The 19,570-nt window shown below is 40.4% G+C and overlaps 1 protein-coding gene across 1 annotated transcript in view; it reads left to right on the forward strand.

Moving 5' to 3' along the window:
• The first annotated feature begins 1,559 nt into the window (after nucleotides 1-1,559).
• Nucleotides 1,560-19,570, forward strand: part of bahd1 (bromo adjacent homology domain containing 1) — a 43,667-nt gene continuing 25,656 nt past the window's right edge. Inside the window, exon 1 of the mRNA XM_077557824.1 lies at nucleotides 1,560-1,890. The gene's annotated coding sequence lies outside the window, so the exon portion shown is untranslated. The remainder of the gene's footprint in view (nucleotides 1,891-19,570) is intronic.

A 19,570-nucleotide genomic window follows, 5' to 3' on the forward strand; every position in this document is an offset into this window, starting at 1 on the left:
AAATAATCTGGAATGCAATGTCCTCCTTGCATGTTTCAGAAGAGGCTATACAAGGAAATAATTATCAGTACCTCTCCAAAGGAAGCATGCACGACAACAGGATAATAGCAGAGGCTGTCATTTCATCCACTCCAACCATTCATTACACGATTGCATCTTGACAACAGTGGGTGGAAGTGCTTTTGAATAATAATTGGGTTGATGGCGTTCACTATCGTCGTGTCTGTTTTTGTTAATAAATTGTTCTTACTCATGCTGTCCATGCAAAAAAACAAATAGATCCTGCTTTGTATAATACCTAGTAAGTCACAATGGGCATTGACGTGTCTTGGTACTTTTGTGCATATGACACATGGAAGCTTCTAAGACCCTTCCTGGCATTAAAGCAGAACAGATGCAGGAGGATGTAAATGTAAAGCCATCATGTACAGGTCATTACAGAATGAAATTTTAATCATCCATGCATGAAACAAGAAACGTACCGCAGAAGTCGGGCCAGAACGTCCTATGTCCAAATTTGATCAAATTACATATTTTTCCCACAAATTATTGAGCAATATAAAGTATACACTTGTTGCATAAAATATTGTTGTCCTGAGTCAAAATATAGCTAAACGAATGCCTAGCTATGATTTAGCTTTGTTCTCTTGATGACCAACTTAAATGTAAAATCTAGAATAAAATTTGTTTTAAATCCGTGTTATTGTTTTTTTTTTGTAGGGTTTTGTTATAAATAAATAAATAAAATCTCACAGATACATTTGGAATTTTTGCAATTATCAAATGTCTTTAGTTAGGTGTGTTGAGCAAGGTTCTGGCTATGTTACATTTTATTTCATGAAACCATGACTGCGGATGTTATTAGATTTAAGTTCTCAGCCATGTTGTTTTCTAATTATGTTGTGAAAATAATGGATATCGTTGACACTGACTGCAAGGATTAAGCATTATTTTCTATTCTAATTCAATTTCTATTCAGACATGACTCCTGGCAACCACGTAGCTTTGCCACTGATGTTAATTGGTTCAGTTTGCTCTCTATTGTAAATTGAATAAAGGGTTGCTAAAAACGGCCAGTCCCGCCCTAGTTGCACACCAGGTGTAAATCAGTTTGATGTTGCTGATGATTGTTTTGTTGTTGTTGTAATTTTACGGGCATGTTGCTACATATGGCAATCAAAAATATCTTTGCTGATAAGCATGACATGGAGTTGAAAATATACTGACATAAAGAATAAACATCTTTTTAGCAATATTGGTATTTTTATTAGCCTATTATTATTTTATTTATATTTTGATTGCTCAAAATTAGGCAATAATGCTATTAGGCTAGCAAAATGTTGGTGCCTCAATTGTCCCCAAGTTGTGTAATGACCCTTAAAGTAACAGTGCACACTTTTGCTATTCAGATGTAAGTACTGTACTATACATATGAATATTTGTTGTCCCAGGCAAGGTGTCAAGGTTGGTGTCGTGCGTCCGCGTGGCCCTTTAAGAAACTCTCCATGTTTTCTCTTCGTGATGCGTCAACATAAAAAGCGGATGATGCTGTTATGTAAAAACACGCACAAGTGAGCCGTACTTTTTTCTCTTTTTTTTCCCCTCCACGCTGGAGACAACAACACAGCGACTTCTCGACTGCAAGCCCCACGCCGCCACCGTGTGCGTGCGTGTGTGTATGTGTGTGCGAGCCATCCACTCGGATTAACAGTCGGAAGTGTAACGACCGGAGCTTTGGCAGTTTGGAGTGTCTTTTTTGAAAGGAGCTTCAAGTGAACATGAGCGGCCGTGCAAGGGAAGCGTACACCTGACACGTCCCCCCCCCCCCCCTTCTTGCCCCGCTGGAAGTGACTTTTCTTTCCACCAAAAGAAGAGCTTTTTACTTCAGAGGTAAGACACCGAGCCGTCAAACGTCAAAGTGCCCGAGAAACGATGCGAGCAGCCCGGGGTAGTGCGCCAAGCTACACGCCGATGTAGCGACCAGCGTAGCTAGCAACTTCTCTTTCTTTCTTGTTTTTTTTTTTTTAAAAACAGTTTTTGTTGCTTGTACGTGTACTTGCATCTCTGGTGCTTTCTTGCTTGTGTTATTTCACGAAAGTGCTGCGGCTGAATGTCCACGGGGGTGAAAATGTCACTCTTACCCCGGGATTAGTAGTGTATGTTTGACAGCTTTGCGTCCTTTGAGCTTCGACTCGGGACGAGAGTTGATACATTTTTTGCTGGTAAGAATGTTTATAGATGGACTTCTATCACTACCGTTTTACTTTCTTTTCCACATGAAAACACGTGACGATCCTTTTAGTTAACTGACACATCATCCGTGTTTTAAAAGTTGAATCCTATTTAATCATGTGTGGGCCAAATTTGACCCGTTTGAAAAAATTAAAAAACATTCTAAATTTCATTCTTTCACCCTAAGATTTGATGACTTTTTCCATTGGTGACTCATAACTCAACAAAAATTAAATATTTAAGTGTCATTCTTACATGCTACTCAGATTGTGTTAACATTGACTGAGAGCATTTTAAACAGTCCAGAGAACTGTTCGTGTATTCACCACGTTTGCGCATGTTCCCACCACAAAATACACCAGTTAGTTTTGAAGGGTCAAGGGATGCTCTAAAAAAAAAAAAAAAAGTGAGAGTAAATAGGAATTGTGTATAATAGGACATCACATATTTTGATAACACAAATATTTTTTTTATCCAAAAGCAACATGTATAAAACAAAAGGAGGCACTTGTAATAATTAATAATGTATTTGTCAATGTCAGACAGACTATTAATACATTTTTTTTTAAAGATCTGTACTTAATAATTTGATATAGACAAATATGTGGATATTCTTGGCCAGGGTCAAAATTGAAACCAAAATGTTTTGTGAGCACGCATAATGATAAGTGTTAAAGAAATGTCATTTTCTCATGCACATCTAATGAGGTCCAATATCAACAATTCTGCCTTTACAAGGATAATGACATTCATGTTTTTAATTGACAAGTTTTTGGAGCTATTCATTTAACAAGAGGTTCATTATCGTGATTGTCTTCTTCCATGTTTTGATTAGTTTCTGTTCAGTCCTTATCAGAAACAAAGTCACAGTTGGAGTTCGTTTCTGCCACAATCTACACTAATATATCATAAAATGTGAATTATGGGGTTTCGCTATAAATGTTTGTGGCCTGTCCACAAACGAGGCGAGGAACACCTTGGACTGGTTTCCAGTCAGCTGCAGGACACATTTAGTCAACAAGCATGTCAAGTTTGCACCTATGAACAATTTAGAGTCTTTAATGACCCCTAACATGCATGTTTTTTTGAGTGTGGGAGTAAGATGGCGTTTCTACACTACTGTATAGTAAGTGCCTTGTAAAGTTATTTTTGGGATGATGCCACCATTTTTTCCCACCGAATCCCAATAAATTGACATTTAATGGGGTGGTCCAGAGTTGCCATTGTAAAACCTTAACTCGCTGTACAGGCAATGTTTTAAGTAGCATTTTAACATTCTAACTGTCATACAGTCGTAAAAATAGGTTAACAGCGGTGATATTAATCTCTAAACAATAAAAATGCTCGCAAAAGGTCTGCTAGCTTTTATACAAAGGGTGAGGACCTTTTTTTTTCTATCAAGAGCTTTTAAAATGTTCAGATCTCAGCGTCAAAGGTCCTTTACTAAAAACTGTGATGCAGCAAAAGGCAGTGTGGTGAACGAGTAGTGTGCATGTCCGAGTACAAATCTCAGCTCGAATCTCTCCAGGTAATCCGACTTCCCCCCCCCCCCCCCCCCACCCCCAATTTCAAAAACATAAATGTTAACAGTCCACTGCTCACCCAGGAAGTCAAGCGCGATAGAAAATAGATGGATGATGCATTGATCAAGCAAATGTTTATTATTCAATATTGTGAAAATTTGTGGGTTCAATGTTTTGGCGATTTTTTTTTAATAACAGTTCCTCTGAGGCTGTATTTGTAGAACTGCAGGGTGAGTTGAAACGCTCTCGCTGCTTTTAACTTTGATAGTTACTTTGATGACATAGCAAAATAGTTGCTACTTGTATTTTTATGTGACTGGTAACATTGTACTTGTTCTCTAATTATCCAGTTTAACATTTTATGCAATGTGTAATTTTTTTGGTAGGTGGTGTAGGCCTCAGTCAGAAGTGACTAATTATAAAAACACTTGACTGGCTTTGACGCTTTGGTAAACTTGCCAAAACCAGAGCATGGCACTATACGTATATTAAGTCTCACATTTTTGTATATAAAAGCTTGTATGCTTTGTATGCTTTCATGTGATTTATATGCAGCCTGGACCTCGAAGTTGAAGTAATTTGAGATTTTAACCCCTGGGCGTTATTTTATTTTGAAATGGCTTGGTCAGAACCAACAAAAAGCCAAAAAATGGACAAATAACGCCCAGGGGTTAATGTAGAAAATGTTGACATTGTAATGGTTTACTTAATTACTTTGGAAAGATTAAATTCTTTGAGTCAGTTAAGAAATGTGGAAACTGAATCTTATTTGTAAAAAATCTCTTTTTGTTTGGGGATTTTATTTGGAAAATGTGAGTATTTTGTGAATGGGTATGAGAACTTGAAGCTGTTTAAATTTAGAATGATTTTAATCGGTCAATATATGGAGAAGTAGGAGGCGAATAGGTAAAAATCTCTTGATTTGGGAGTTTTAATTTGGATAGATGATGTTCTTCTGATTTAGCGGAACATTTTGAAGTTAGAAAAATAGAGGAATAGACAAATGTGTAGAGCGTCTTTTTAAATTTGGGATTTTACTGTGGAATTTTTTGGGAATGGGAATATGCACATTATGGGAAAGTTTGAATGGAAATGATGTGGAACTTTTTTTGATGAATGTCTCATTCGATTGAATGCTTTTTTTCTTCTTCTTGTGGTAAACTGGGAATGTGGAAAGTAATACCCTGGATGTCCAGATTTTTTTTTTTAATCAGTTTAAAAGTATTTTAGCTATTGAATGTAAACAGAACATGCAGGTAGCCTGATAAAGAATTTTGGTCTTGGCGAATGGGTGAACGCTGTGTGAATGTGACAAAAAATAGTAAACATACAGATATACATTTGCACTACTGTGTTTCTCTGTTTTTATTTAACTATAGGCTAAGTATTTTTTTTTTTGTGATACATATTATTTATATATGTGTGATGTGTATTGCTGCTGGTAACGCTGTGAATTTTTCCACTGTGGGATAAATAAAGGTGTATCTTATCTTATCACCTGGCTTTGCCACTCAAAACATGGAAATGCATCAAATTTGCTTCTGGATTGAATGTTTACAACATATTTGTTGGTCACGTTGGAGGCTGCAATGAAAGCATGTGATGGTAAATTTTAATGGCCGTTTCAGATATAGTCTACTACGCTGGGCAACATTTTGCAGGTTGTGCTTCCTTGGAATAAAAAAAAAGTAAATAGCAGTAGAGAAATATTAAAGGCTTGCATTTGTCTGTGAGAGATGATCAGCTGTACACAACTTTGGTTTCATGCATGATGTATCACTTTTGCAAGCTGTCGGGCCAGTTCTGGTGTATAAATGTTGCGCGTAAGCCTATTGTGTGCAGAAAAGCCTGACAATGGCACCTCAGCTTTTGCGGCTCGTCCTTGACATGCCTGTCATGGCGTGTTGGGCCCACTTGCAGCGGCCACATGTGAGCTATAAAGCTGGAGATCAATCCTGCTCGTAATCCCATTATTTCCCAAGAAGCGTCCTGTTGTGGTCATTAGGCGGGGGAGAGACGGACGGGCGGGCGGGCGGGCTGCTGCTTTACGTGCCTCCTGTCACCCCAACGCGCTGTCCCGGCGGAGGCACACACACACACACACACACACACACACACACTTCCTGCTCGCGCACAGGCCACATGTGATGGAAGACAGTGGAATAATAGAGAACGTAACCCAGATGATGCATGCACACAAGAGAGCAGTTTAAACATCAGTGGGCCATTGTTGTCTCGCCTGAATGGCAAACAAACAGTTGGCGTTCAGAAAGTGAAAACAACATGCCACCCTGCATGAATGACCTATTGTTCATCAAGTTGTATAAAAAGTACAGTGGCACACCGGACACCCCCTGTTTTTGTCTTTAAATCTCCTCAGTGTGGCACTGGTGCAACAAATGTTTTTAAAAAAGTAAACATTTGATGATGGTTTACATCAGTAACCATTTTGTATTCGAGTTCACATTAATAGCAGACAGTGTGTCTGAAAAACCTTATAAAGCACTCCGGCTCTCTTCCACACGCCAAAACAGGTTTCGAAGGTTAATCAAAGATTCAAAATTGTCAGGTGTGAATTAAGTTTATGTTCCAGAACACGCCCGCAATAAGTGAAATCCGCTATATAGAAATAAACCGTAGTTATGTTATTCTAACATTTACGACACATAAATTATTTTAAGGTCTTTAAAGACACTTTTAAAATGATACAAACACGTCATCTTATAATGAGAGAGCAAGATCCATGAATGACACAAAACTATTGTGCAAATAATATGGACGTAACGATATCCAAATGTCGCGATACGATATGAACCTCACGATACGATAATTATCACGATATTGCGGGTAGGATGGCGATGTTAAAAAAGTCACAATATTGTAAAAAAAATGGGCTCATACAAAAAAAACAACAACACAATATTGTGCTTTTGTACATAACAGCAATGCATATAAACAACCTACAATCTCTAATAACACTTAATATTGAGGCACTTACTTGCTAATGCATGCACACATTGAGTTCCTCCGCATATTGACTCGATTCACAAGCATGTTTAATTCCCCTTCATCTTGACGATTAGCATGGATTTTAAGCATAGAGGGCCAAAACATGCAGTATGAAAATTAAAATGCACTAAAAAAACTAAGCAAACGGAAATCAACGTGACATTTTTAGCAGATGTGCTGCTTTTAATATTGAGACATGACGACGATATCGTGGCAGTATTAATATTGCGATATCACGATATTGCCGCTATCGTTACATCCCTAGCAAACAATGTAGCGATGTGTACTCACGACGATGATGATGCTGCTGTAATACAGTACATTCACGTTTCAATGCCGGCCCGAAATAAAGGTGTCTTATTTGTAAAAAATGGACAAACTTGTCATGTGTTGAAATTGACCGTCGAAGGTTTTCCATATTTTTCAGGACGCCATTCCGCTGTCAGTAAATTACAGCGTGGGAAGTGCGGAAGTGATGCGACCAGCGTGTTGTGTGTCTGTTGTCAGAACACAACCGCTAATCAGCCGCTGGCAAAATAATAGCAATGCTCGGAATAGTTGAATTAGTACACAGTGGTATTTTTTCATGACGCTTTGGATTTAAACACAAAACTATGCCATAAAATGCCGGAAAATGGCGAAGATACTAAATTAATAACACTTTCTAAAAAATGAGAAATGCAGAGATCACAAACCTGGAACTTGCGATGGAGGAGGTTTTACTGTTTACATGTACATTTACTAAAAGTGTGTTTAAAAAAATAAGTTTGCATACCCTTTGGGTAGGGAAAAAATGTGTAGATGCAAGCCTAGCCTTTTAGACTGTTTGAATGAGAGAGAGCGAAACAGGAAGTCAGACTAAGGAAACGCAATACATGGTCTTAGACGACCACAATGTATCCCACCGCTTCCTCCATTTGTTTATGATGTACTATAAAAGTCAGGCTCTAATAATGTGGTCGGCTCATATGATACTGTTAATTATCTCTTGAGTTATGTTGCAACTTTGAAACTAAATACCATAACCTCAAATAAAGTTGGAGAAGGGAGATGCCAGGTTTCGCCCAGGTTGCTTGTTACTATGCAAATAAAACCGTGACTTATGTTGTGTAACCCCCCAAAAATTGGAATGGACTAAAAACTACAACTAATGTATCAAGTAATATAAGACGTCAACGCATTCTCCAATCTCAACATGTACTTAAATAAATACAATACTCTTCATAATGTGAGCTGACACAACAATCTTTAAGCCTTAAAGGTTCCAACAAGCACACAGATATAGTATGAGCTAGTTTGTAATAAAGCGGGATTATCCTCTGTGGCTGTACAAATGCCAAAACCTTGTTCTTGTTTTAATGCCAGCGAGTTTTAGCCCTGTTTCCACCATTCGGTAGCTTTCAGTTTAGTCGAGTATACCTTTGTTGGTTTACAGTGTCGCTAGTAAACAGGTCAGCAGAACTCAAGGCCCGGGGGCCAGATTTAGCCCACCACATCATTTTATACGGCCTTTTTGTAACGCTCTCCTGCGTGCAAGGAGACGCCGCTGGACTCGCACACAGTTTACTTTCACTTTCGCATTTGTCCGTTTCGCGTGCAAACGTTACACTTTCTTGACGGCCTTTTTTCCGGGGAATAAATTGCAAGTAGCAGACTGTACACACTCCTCCGATGAATATGCATTGGACTCGGGGCACTCTTCGTCGTCCGATTGAACGTCCGCATGAGCGTTGTGCTCCGTGTTTTCCGGTGTCAGCATCGCTCGCCCGTGAACCTTTATAACGTCGTCATAGTCGCCGCGTCAGCGCTTCCAACTTCGGAGTAACCATCATCATCATCGATGATGATCATCGTCGTCATCAATGTGCTCTTTATCGTTGGTCGATGTCTTTGAAAAAAATGGCTCGACCGTGAGCTGCTTGCAAGCGGCCGCCATTATGGCTTCTTCAGCCAATGTCCCCTCAACACTCTAGCCCCGCCTCACGTCTTCTACTGACGCCCACCCAATCTTGTCAAAAGAGAGTCATCGCTGCCCTCTAGGGGCCAAAAATAGTCATTAGGCTCACGAGACCTGCTTGAAACTTTCAGGACAGCTCCGCAAGCCTTGCCAGCACCCGTTTCAAAAAAAAAAATTAAAAAAAATGGGAGGACGTCTTTTAACGTCTTTGGCGCTCCTCCGTAGGTTTTTGCAGAACGTCATTTAACGTCTTTGGCAGTAAAAGAGTTAAGCAAATCATATGAGTCTACTTTATGTTTGTAGCTGTGAAGCGCAAAGTTGTCAAGAACAGCCAAACGACTTATCTCTGACATAAGGATCTTCTTATAAGCAGAGGTGCGTGCGTCATTGAATTTGGAGCGTCCGTCGTTCAGCAATCACCAACAGTCATTCGTTGATGGCTCGGCCAAATGAGCGTCCGTCAATGTTTCCGCCATTTGAAGTGGGCATCCGTCAATCGTCATTCAAAATGGGACGTCCGTCATTGACGGATGGCTGAACTTATTGACGGATTGACTATTACATTGACGGACAAAAAAACCCTTGCTTAATTCGTCAATTTTCGAAGTTTCCCATCAATCGTCAACAAAATGGCCGTCCGTCATTGACAGATTGACGGACCTTCCGTCAATATTGACTGAATGCCCACCTCTGCCTATAAGACAGTATTATAAGACATAAGCCCAAATGTGTTTCTGTGTACCGCCCAAGTCAAGGTACCACTGTCAGATAAGTAACACATTTGATAAGTGATGTTGGTATATTGTGCCCGCTTTGAGAGATAACAACACAATATCAATCCCTTGTAAAAACACAAGTAAGATTACGGTTTACTGATCCTGAAACTGATTTAGTTTGGTTGACTTAAAAGTGGCTTTACCACTGCATCTTACCGCTGCTCAGGTTCTGGATTTGAACGGCTCATGAACCTTCAGTGGCTCAGGATGTGGAAAGCTGTTGTGGAGCCTCTCAAAGCTATTAGCCATTACCCCTCCCGCGCTCCTCATCCTTTCTTTGCCTGACTCGCCCTGGCGCGGCGCCTAAGACGCAGCTGTGAAAATTACAGGTCTGCTTTGTGGAAAGCCAGAAGAAGAGAAGGCAAGCCCGGCGGGGAAGGAAAACGACAACCACGCTTCGCCCGGCCTCAGCTGTCGGCCGCCCCACAGCTGCAGTGGATGAGGGGGCCTTACGGAGCCGGGGTATCGCTCACTTATCACACACAACTGGGATTGTTTACGTGTGTGTGTGTGTCTGTGTAAAAGAGCGCGATCGTTAAACTCTGTTTGGCTGGGGGGAGTGGAACAGAAGCCCTCACTGTGACGAGTCACAGTGAAAACCGCGCGGCACTAAAGTGTCCTTCAGTTTGGCAGACGCTAAGAGCACGACTGAGGCCTTGGCAGGTGGGCGGACGGGCAGGCGGCAGCCCCAGATTTGCCCCTCACTCAGCTGGATTGGAAACACAGCGACAGGCCTCTTCCATCAGAGACTTATTGTTCACCACGATGATGACGGCAATCTCTCGTTGTCTCTACCCATAAGCGCTATCTCAATCCATCACGACCTTGTACTTTCCCCCAGCGTCTACCGCACTCTCCTTATTTTTCTCGGAGGCTTGTTCTCGCCCGCCGCGCCGCTCCCCGTGTCTGCGTGTATCTCCGAGGGCCTGTCAAGAAAAGAAAAAGCGGCAGGCTGAACGTGAAAAATGGCCCCTGTGATTCACAATGAGTCTTCCGCTGCTTTTTTTCTCCTCCGGAATGAGACGTGAGATTCCGTCTCTGCTCCTCCCTGGCGCTCCGCTGTCTGAATGCAGTCTTCATCTATTTCCGACTCGCGCGGGGTCTCTCCTCCTCCTTCAGTCGGCTGTCTGGCATGCCGTGAGAGGCCTCTCTGAAGCCGAGCACTAGAAATCATCATTCGCGATGAAACTTAGAAGGATCAGCAATGTATGAAGCTCACTAAAGTGAGGGGTGCACATACTGATTTTTAGCAGCACAATCGATTTTAAAAATGTGAGAGACCTTGTGAATGAGAAGGGGGAAAAAATGGCAAGTGTGTGCATATAGTGGTGTACTCAAGGTGTCCAATATGAAATGAAATATGTAATGATTTGTCCACTAACAATCGCAGATCTGCTCCCCTAAGCAAGATTTCTGTAGTACCAAGCAGTGGCAGCCCAAGCCTTTGTGGGGACCCTTTTTTTTTTTATTTTATTATATTTGAGGACACTCTCCCATCATGCTTATGTTTAGTGTTTTAAGAAAATAAGTCACGCTCTTTGACGGGCCCCCAAGCATCTGCTTAGTTCAATCATGCCTCGGGCCGGCTCTGGTACCAAGACTGACCTAAGCAGCATGTTGCCACAGGGTATTCAGACTGTAGGGAAATACAAAGATGAAAAAAATAGTAGCAGTTGTAATGATGGCGATGGTGATAATGAGAGATGGGCATTCCGTCAGTATAGTTTTTTCGTCCGTCAGTGGAATCGCGGAATTAGGTTAAGCACTACTAGGTTAAGTACCAGCAGACCTCTCAGTCCATCATTGATGGATGGCCATTTTTGTTGACGATTGGTGGACTGACAGACAGTTTTGACGGAGAGACCGCTGTCTGCCTGTCCTAAAATAGTGTTGACAAAGTGATGACGGAATCGTGGTTAAAATGAAATGATGGACTGATACGATACGATACGATATACTTTTATTTTCCCCGTGGGGAACTTTTTCCTGGACTCCGTCCAGCTGCAGTTTACAGTAAGGAAAAAACAACAGAATAGAAAGAGATAAAATCAAAATTAAATAAGAAGTGCAGCAGTAGTTTACAGTAAGAAAAACAACAGAATAGAGAGAGATAATTAAAATAAATAATACACACACACTCCTATATATATATATATATTGCACCACTTAGTTAATGTCGGTTATTAAGTAATTTGATGGATGTCGGCAGGAATGAGTTCTTGTAGCGGTTCAGCCTGGTTCTGGGGGTCCTGAATCTCCTGCCGGAAGGCAGTAGCTGGAACTTATGATGCAGAATGTGAGTCGGGTCAGTAACAGTTTTCTGTGCCAGTCTGGTGACGGACCGCTCATAAAGCATCTGTAGGGAAGGATGATTCCTGACCCCCATGATCTTCATGGCAGTCCGCACCAGACCGGCAATCTGTGACCTTGACTGCACAGTCAGGTTGCCGTACCAGGCCGCAATGCCGTATCTGATGATACTTTCCAATGCAGCCCGGTAGAACAACAGCATGGTCCTCTGCTCCACTCCATAGACCCTCAGTCTGCGTAGGAAATAGAGACGCTGTTGGAGTTTGGAGCAGAGACTTCCAACGTGTACCCTCCAGCTGAGTGTGTTGTCAATGTGGACCCCCAGATACCTGTATGAACCCACCTGGCTGATGTGATTGCCTTTAATGACGACTGGCCCGTGGTCACCAACAGTTTTTGGATCAAATATCACCTCCTCTGTCTTCCTTCCCCACATTGAGCACAAGATGATTCCGGTCACACCACTGGACAAATTTCTCTATTTCTGAGAAATAGTCCAGTGGGCTACCGCCGGCCTGCAGCAAGCTGTCAGAGAACTTAATGATAAAGTTACAGTTTGGTTCGGCTTGAAAAAAAATGAAAGGCTAATGATGACGGACCAGCAAAATTTGGAAAATTGCACAACTCTGGTGATAGTGTTAGTAGTAGCAGCAATATTTGAAGGAGTATAAAAGATATAAGGAGCTAGACTAAGTGTTTGCTTATCTGGTAATTGTGGTTGCAAGTTCTTCATTCTGTCGTTTTCATTGTGGTGATTGACTTGTCAGACATGATTGTTTTTTTACCATCTCAAGAATATTGCCAGAGTCCGCCCGTTTCTCTCGCTACCCAACACGAAGGTGCTGATGCGTGCTTTTATTTCTTGTCGCTTAGATGACTGTAATGCCCTACGTACTCTCCGGTCTTCCCAAAAAGAATATTCGGGGTGTTGTTGTTTTTTTCTCTTTTTTTTGTATTATGGATGCTTTAATTGTTTAACACTTTGAGTTGCATTTTAATGTATGAAAGGTGCTATATAAATAAAGTGTTGTTATACAGACAATCAACACAACCGGTAACATCACGGTCGTCAGGTTGCTTCCTAAATTGCTAGCATTCCATTTAACGTCACAATCATGGCTGAACTCAGTGTTGACCACACATAATTTAGGATCGGACATGTTGAACAGGTTTATTTACAAATTCATTTACAGTTGGCAGCCATTATCCAGCATTATCAGAGAAGAAAGTGCTCAAATTAGACCTGATTAACACTATTTGTGTACTCCCGAGTTGCGTCACTTGGCACCTCATTTACAACTTTTCAATAGTAGTCAGTTCAGTGCTGCATTTCAATTTATTATTTGAGTCAAGGTTGTTGTTTTCATCAGCAATTGTTTGTGAATATGCGGTTTCCACAAAACTTAGTAAAACAGTACATGCAAAGAAAGAAACCATTGAATATTGCTGCACTTTTGGATAAAAGTGCACCCTACTGAGTGTTATTTACAGTTTCTTAAGACTGATACACACATACCAAAAATGGGGCCATTTTTCAGCCCAATTCCGCCCCATCCAGTCAAAGCCAGGAAAGGCCCAATTAACGGATGTCTCTTAAAGATTATCCTGAGTTATTATCCTGTGGTGTGGGTTGAGTTGAGTCATTTTTCCTCCTCAGACTGCAGACGCTCGGCCTGACAAACATAAGCATAAATAGGCAATAATTACATTCATAAATATTGCAAATTAATGATTGCAAATTCATGTGTGTGGTCAAAACCGAGTTTGTCAGAGCTGCAGATTGTGACAGGAAATGGGACAATAATCAATCAGGAAGTGGCAAAAAACTCATGCTGTTGCCAGACCTAAATAGAAGTGTAACTGGTCATGTTGAGTGTTTGACAACGTGTCTCCAAAGCAATTCACAATTTTTACAACCAATCTCTGACCCTCTTGTTTATACTTTGTGGTGATCTGTGTTCTACTCAGGGCCATTTATTTGGCAGGATTGCTCAAGAAGTACTAAATCAATTGCTACAAAACGTGTGCAGCAGTGGTGTATGGATGAAACAACAACACATTTCATTTAGATTTGGGTCTGCTTTTTTTTTTTAATCATTGCAAAAGCTCCGATTCTACAGGAAAAAGCGTCTTCACTCTCACTTATTTGGCAAGTGACAACCACTTCGACTGAAGTGGAACACCACTGAATGTAATCACCTGGTTGATCATAAAACCCGACTCTGAGTCTGGTATTATTGTTTGACCAGAATTTCTTCATTTCATTTCCACCAAATACGGGACATATACCCAAGCCCCCCAAAATAATTCACTTTTGATTCAATTCATGTACACAGCTCTATTTACAGAATTCTCTGTGCTCTAAAAGCCGCAACTTTGTACATTGTCTGAATCGATGTCTTCATAGGAAGAACAGTCCGCTCTGTCCCGTCCTAAAGAGAGCTTCAGTGTTGGGGAGTCAAGTTTAGCATTTATTGATTTGGAGCGCAAGGTTCTTCTTGTACAACTCCGCCCCTTCATTTCCTCTCCCTGGATGTCAAGTGGGACAGAAGGCCCCCTGTTTTTCTCCGCCTCACGCTCAAGGCCCGCTGCAGATAGTGAGGCTCGTCTCAATGCACTTGTTTCATTCCTCTGTCTGTTTGGGTGTTTTCTCAGAAGAAACATTCAGTTTGGTGTAATGTGACTCTATTTCATATCCCTGCTTGGTGTGAAGTGTGAACACAGCATACAAAATCCAGTGTGGACCAAATCAAGGCCTCCTCAGAGCTGTGGTCTGCTAGCTTATCCTGATAATCATCCCAAGTTTTCAACACTGGGTTTCCTCAATTTCATGTTTTTGTTCTGCTTTATCCACTTGCTAGTCCCTACAGTCAACCATCATCCTGTTTACATTCTTTTGACCATTAAAAGTAGAGAGTGACGTCACATTGTTCGTTGTGATGCATTCTGAATCTAACATGAGGATTTTTTTTCTATGTGAACAAACAAACCAAATCAGTGGGGACACGACATTGTTCACAAACAAACCCATTAATTGATTCCAACCAGGGGAAGCAAAGCACTTGTGAAACCATCCTTATGCGGCTTTACACATATAATGCTAATTGGACAAATTTGAGTAACTCCTCCCCCACACCCCCCTAACTCTTCCGATCAAGTGCAGCAAAGGCCCGATTATCCGATATCTCTTAAAGATTATCTTAACTGATTCTTTCATGTTGTAAAACTGAAACGGTTAGTTCTGGACATGGTGATTAACGACCCCACTCACAGGGATTTGCTAACACTTAGTCGGTCCAGGCTACGGATTCCTCTTGACTGTGATGTGAAATGGAACAATAGCCAGTTAGGAAGCAGCGATTATCCTGTAGTGTGTTAAGAAGGATTTTCCCTCCCCAATCTGCTGAGCCACGGACTCCTTGATTATGACCCGCTTCACACCAAACACCAATTAGAAAGTTCAATGAAGCCTGTGATGTTGCCAGACACAACTTGAGGAGCAACTTGTGTTGAGCGTTTGTATAATGTGTTTCACAACCACAACTCTACATTATTTATAAGGCACTTTTAAAAAGAACCGCAGATTTAATGAAGTGCTGTACATAGTCATGATTGAACATAAACTTAAAACACAATAAATAATAATAATAATTATGATAATGATAATTATAGTAATGAATTGATTAGGTAAATATTTTTAATATACTTCTTCAAAGACAAACTGTGTCAAACAAACTTGTTGTCTGACAAGAAAAAGAGTTTGCAACCGCAGTAAAGTCACAAGCTAAGCTAACAGTTATCCTAGCTTTTATTTCTTCTTTTACTATTACACTTTCTTTTTCTTTGCACTTTCTGGCTATCTTGATGCCCTGAGGCCACATTGCTGCCTCTCATACACTCTAAAAACATTTGGGTAAAAAATGACCCAATTATGGCCCAAAAATGGACCAATCCACTTTATGGGTCATTTTGACCCAACTTTCTGGGTTGTTTTATACCAAAATGACCCAATTTTTTGACCCAAGTAAAGGATACGACGGATATTTATGAGTTGTTTTACACTGAAAGACCCATTCCTTGACTTTAAGTTAGGTCAAATCGACCCACGTAGAGGATCGGTCCCTTTTTGACCCATAGTTGGGTTATTTTTTTTGGTTATGTTTTTAGAGTGTCAATCTTGATGCTGCCACAGACCGAGGAGAAGATAGTAGGGGTTTCCTGATCCTATATTGATATCAGATATCGGTCTGATATCAGCCCACCAAAAAAAAAACTGTATTGGATTCTATCGGTCTACATCCAAAATCTCCAATATTAGCACTCATATACAAGCAGTCAAATGAATACTTTACTTTAAATTACATTTATTTCATGGATTCATGCTTGTTCATGTAGTGGTTTCTTTTTTTAACCTTAATGATGTAGACCACGGGTGGGCACACTCGGTCCTCGAGGACTCTGAGTCCTGTAGGTTTTGGATGTTTCCCTTCTCCAACACAGCTGATATATGATCAGCTCATCAGCAAGCTCTGCATTAGCTTGGTAACGATCCTGTTGATTGGAATCAGCTGCGTTGCAGCAGGGAAACCTCCAAAGCCTGGAGGACGCCGGCCCTTGACGACCGAGTTTGCCCACCACTGATGTAGACTAATGCTGCTAAAGCTTGTTGGTTTAGCCCTTCCCAAAGGAAATGACCATTCACATAACAAGCCAGGTTTACCTTCCATCGTCCTCAGGTCGACTCAATTAACCCTGAGTAAAGTTAACTTTTCACCATGTTGAGAGAAGCATTCTGCAAGCAAAGATGTGTAATTCCAAAGCAAAGAGGGAGACGTCCGCCGTAGCGAGCCGACACGGTAATATCTCTTATATTATTTATATCGTATTACCACCCCAGGTGTTTGCTCCTCCAGGTTGAAAAGTCAGGAGATATTTGCTTGATTTTTCTAAAAAGTGTTTTGTAATGAGAAGTGCTGACTCCAGCGCAATTCATCCCGATTGATTTCATTCAACTCACCGGCGCACGCTGATGTTGCACAAACACGCCAGATCGCGTAGCAAGAAGCACTTAACAGTTGTACAAGTGGCAATTAGGCAGGTCGCTCAAATGCTAAAAAGAGATAAGCGGCACTGCATGACTCAACTGGCTGTATTATGACTGAATCATCACGCTTGTGTTAAATGTCACGCTGCATACATCGCTTCCGCTCCCACTCTTTGTTGGTATTGACATTAAACAGCCGCGCTCGCCTTCATTAGTGCTGCCAGTCCATTTTCAGCAGCGAAGACGTCAATGATGATGATGCCCAGCTGTTCTGGGAATAGCGCTCTCTGTGCTCCAGTATATCTCGCTGACAGGTGGGCGGAGCTCCACTCCTGGTTAAAAGCTGTCAGACCGCAGTTCAGAGTAAGGAGGTGGAACCCCCACCCCCCAAAATGCTGTGGAAGTTGAACTCAAGTCACTTCTATGATGCCGTTCGACCTGATTTGAATGGATAAATCATTTTTTTTAACCAAACAAATATCGGAAACAGACTAACTGCCATCAACGTAATAACTTTGTAATCATACAGGAAGTGTTTCAAGCATTTTAACGAAGAGAAGTAGTTAACCACTTTTAACAGTAAAACCTAAATAAATAAACAAATGTGTACTTACATAGGCTGAGGGATTGAAGTAAAATCACAGATTCTGTTCACAAATATACAATTACTGATTTTAATCTATTTTCACCTTTTGATAGAAAAAGTCAATTATAGAAAAAGCAAATGGCATTCAAAACAAGTTTGCCTGTTTGTTATTGGTGCTATCGATGAATGATCAGCGAATCGATTATCTAATGAATCAACACCTATTTTGAGAATAGTTTAGAGACATTGTTGATCTTAAAATTGTTCAAATCGTTGGAAACTTTGCCTCTCATTAGTAAATATTCTCCGATTTGTGTAGTCCTCCACGAAAGCATTTGTAAACATCTGCTTTTCCTTTGAAGAAGAAAGATCGAAATGTTTTCCTGTTTTCTTACATGTTTTACTTCTGATACAAAAAAACATTTTACATTTTTAAATACAGTGGTGCCTTGACTCACGCTTGTAACACAAAACACTTGTTTGATCTCAAATCATCTTTAACCATAGAAATCTATGGAAGTGCCATTAATCCATTTCAGGATCCCTAAAGACGATGTTACTGTACGACCAAATTTTGAGCTGAATTACAATTGGTGTTACTTTAGACAATGGTTGCTCCGTACCTATCAAACTTTTCAACAATCCATGGTTGCTCCGTACCTATCAAACTTTTCAACAATCCATGGTTGCTCCGTACCTATCAAACTTTTCAACAATCCAACAACGCCGCCATGCTCATGTAAACGTACCTTTTAAGTTACATCATCACACTTCGCAAAGCACAAAGCAGGAAATATGATTTATTTTGTTTAGCAGGAATACACAGAAAAATAAAAATGTAAATGAAATGTATAGACCAGGGTAGTTCGAATGAGGTTTTGGATCAGGGAGTTTTTCTATCCATCCATCTGGGGTACATTCTGGACTGGTCGCCCGCCAATTGCAGCAGGGAATTTATTTACGTTTTTAACTCTTTGACTGCCAGACGTTTTCAGAAAAGGGATGCCGTGGGTGCCAGCCGATTTAAGCATTTTTGACTGATCTTTCAAGGTTCACAGAAAATTATGTGTTTGGACTATGGAAACACACATACTGCCAAATGAAAGATTGGCCTCTCATCTTTCATCAGAAAAAAAGTTTGTTTCTACCTTATTCCGTTTTTCAGTAATCAACAATAGAAAATGGTTAGTTTCATCTCTGTTTTGAAAAAAAAACGTCTTTTAACGTCTTTGGCACTCCTCCATAGGATTTTACTAAACGCTATTTAACGTTTTTGGCAGTCAAAGAGTTAAAAATTGTTTTGGCAAATGTGGTGTAGAATCAAGACTGCAAAATGATTGTTGCTGAATATTTTCATTCACAGTTTACTACTATTGGGGGGGGGTTGCTAAAATCCCTCATTGCCAAATAAATTCCCAATGGTCGAAGTTAGCTGGTTGAACACATGAGAAAACAGCTCAGAGGAACAAGGAGATTCAAACATGAGACTCATTAAAAAATAATGTCAACAGCTTCTCTGTGCATGATGCAAGCTTTTAAATAAAAGGGAAAGGCAATACACTACGCAATCTTATTTGATCGAAATACAAAAAAACTAATGTTTGTTTCCACATTGGCACATCAAGTCCAATGTCCCTTATGTGTGCTTTGTCTTGGTCTCTTTTGCCATTCTCATATGCTGATACATGCTGATACCTGTTGATGCATCAAAATTTGGTTAATTAAAAAAACAAGTTAATTTAAAAAAAAAAAAAGACTGGAATGTACAATTGTACGTGAACTCATGTGCATGTCAAATTGAATCCTCTCTCCTTTCCGTGTGTTCTAAAAGTTATAGGAAATAAAAGATATTATGACAGTAAATTGCCCTGAGGTGTAACGGTACGCCAAAATCATGGTTTTGGTCAAAAACAAACAAAAAAACAGATGTTGTTAACTTTTGTCCCGACTCCCACCGTGCTTTTGCATTTGCATTGACGTATTGCCATTTTAAAAGTCAACAAGTTTGACATTCTACCATGACATCTGCTAGTCAGAAGCTGAGTTCTACTATGTTTGTTTACAGCTCGAGTGCGAGGCAGTTAGAATTTGGTGTGTACTGTGAACTCTAATCATTTTCCCATCATGACAAAT

This window comes from Vanacampus margaritifer, chromosome 1 (genome assembly GCF_051991255.1).
Source record: "Vanacampus margaritifer isolate UIUO_Vmar chromosome 1, RoL_Vmar_1.0, whole genome shotgun sequence".
Classification (NCBI taxonomy): domain Eukaryota; kingdom Metazoa; phylum Chordata; class Actinopteri; order Syngnathiformes; family Syngnathidae; genus Vanacampus; species Vanacampus margaritifer.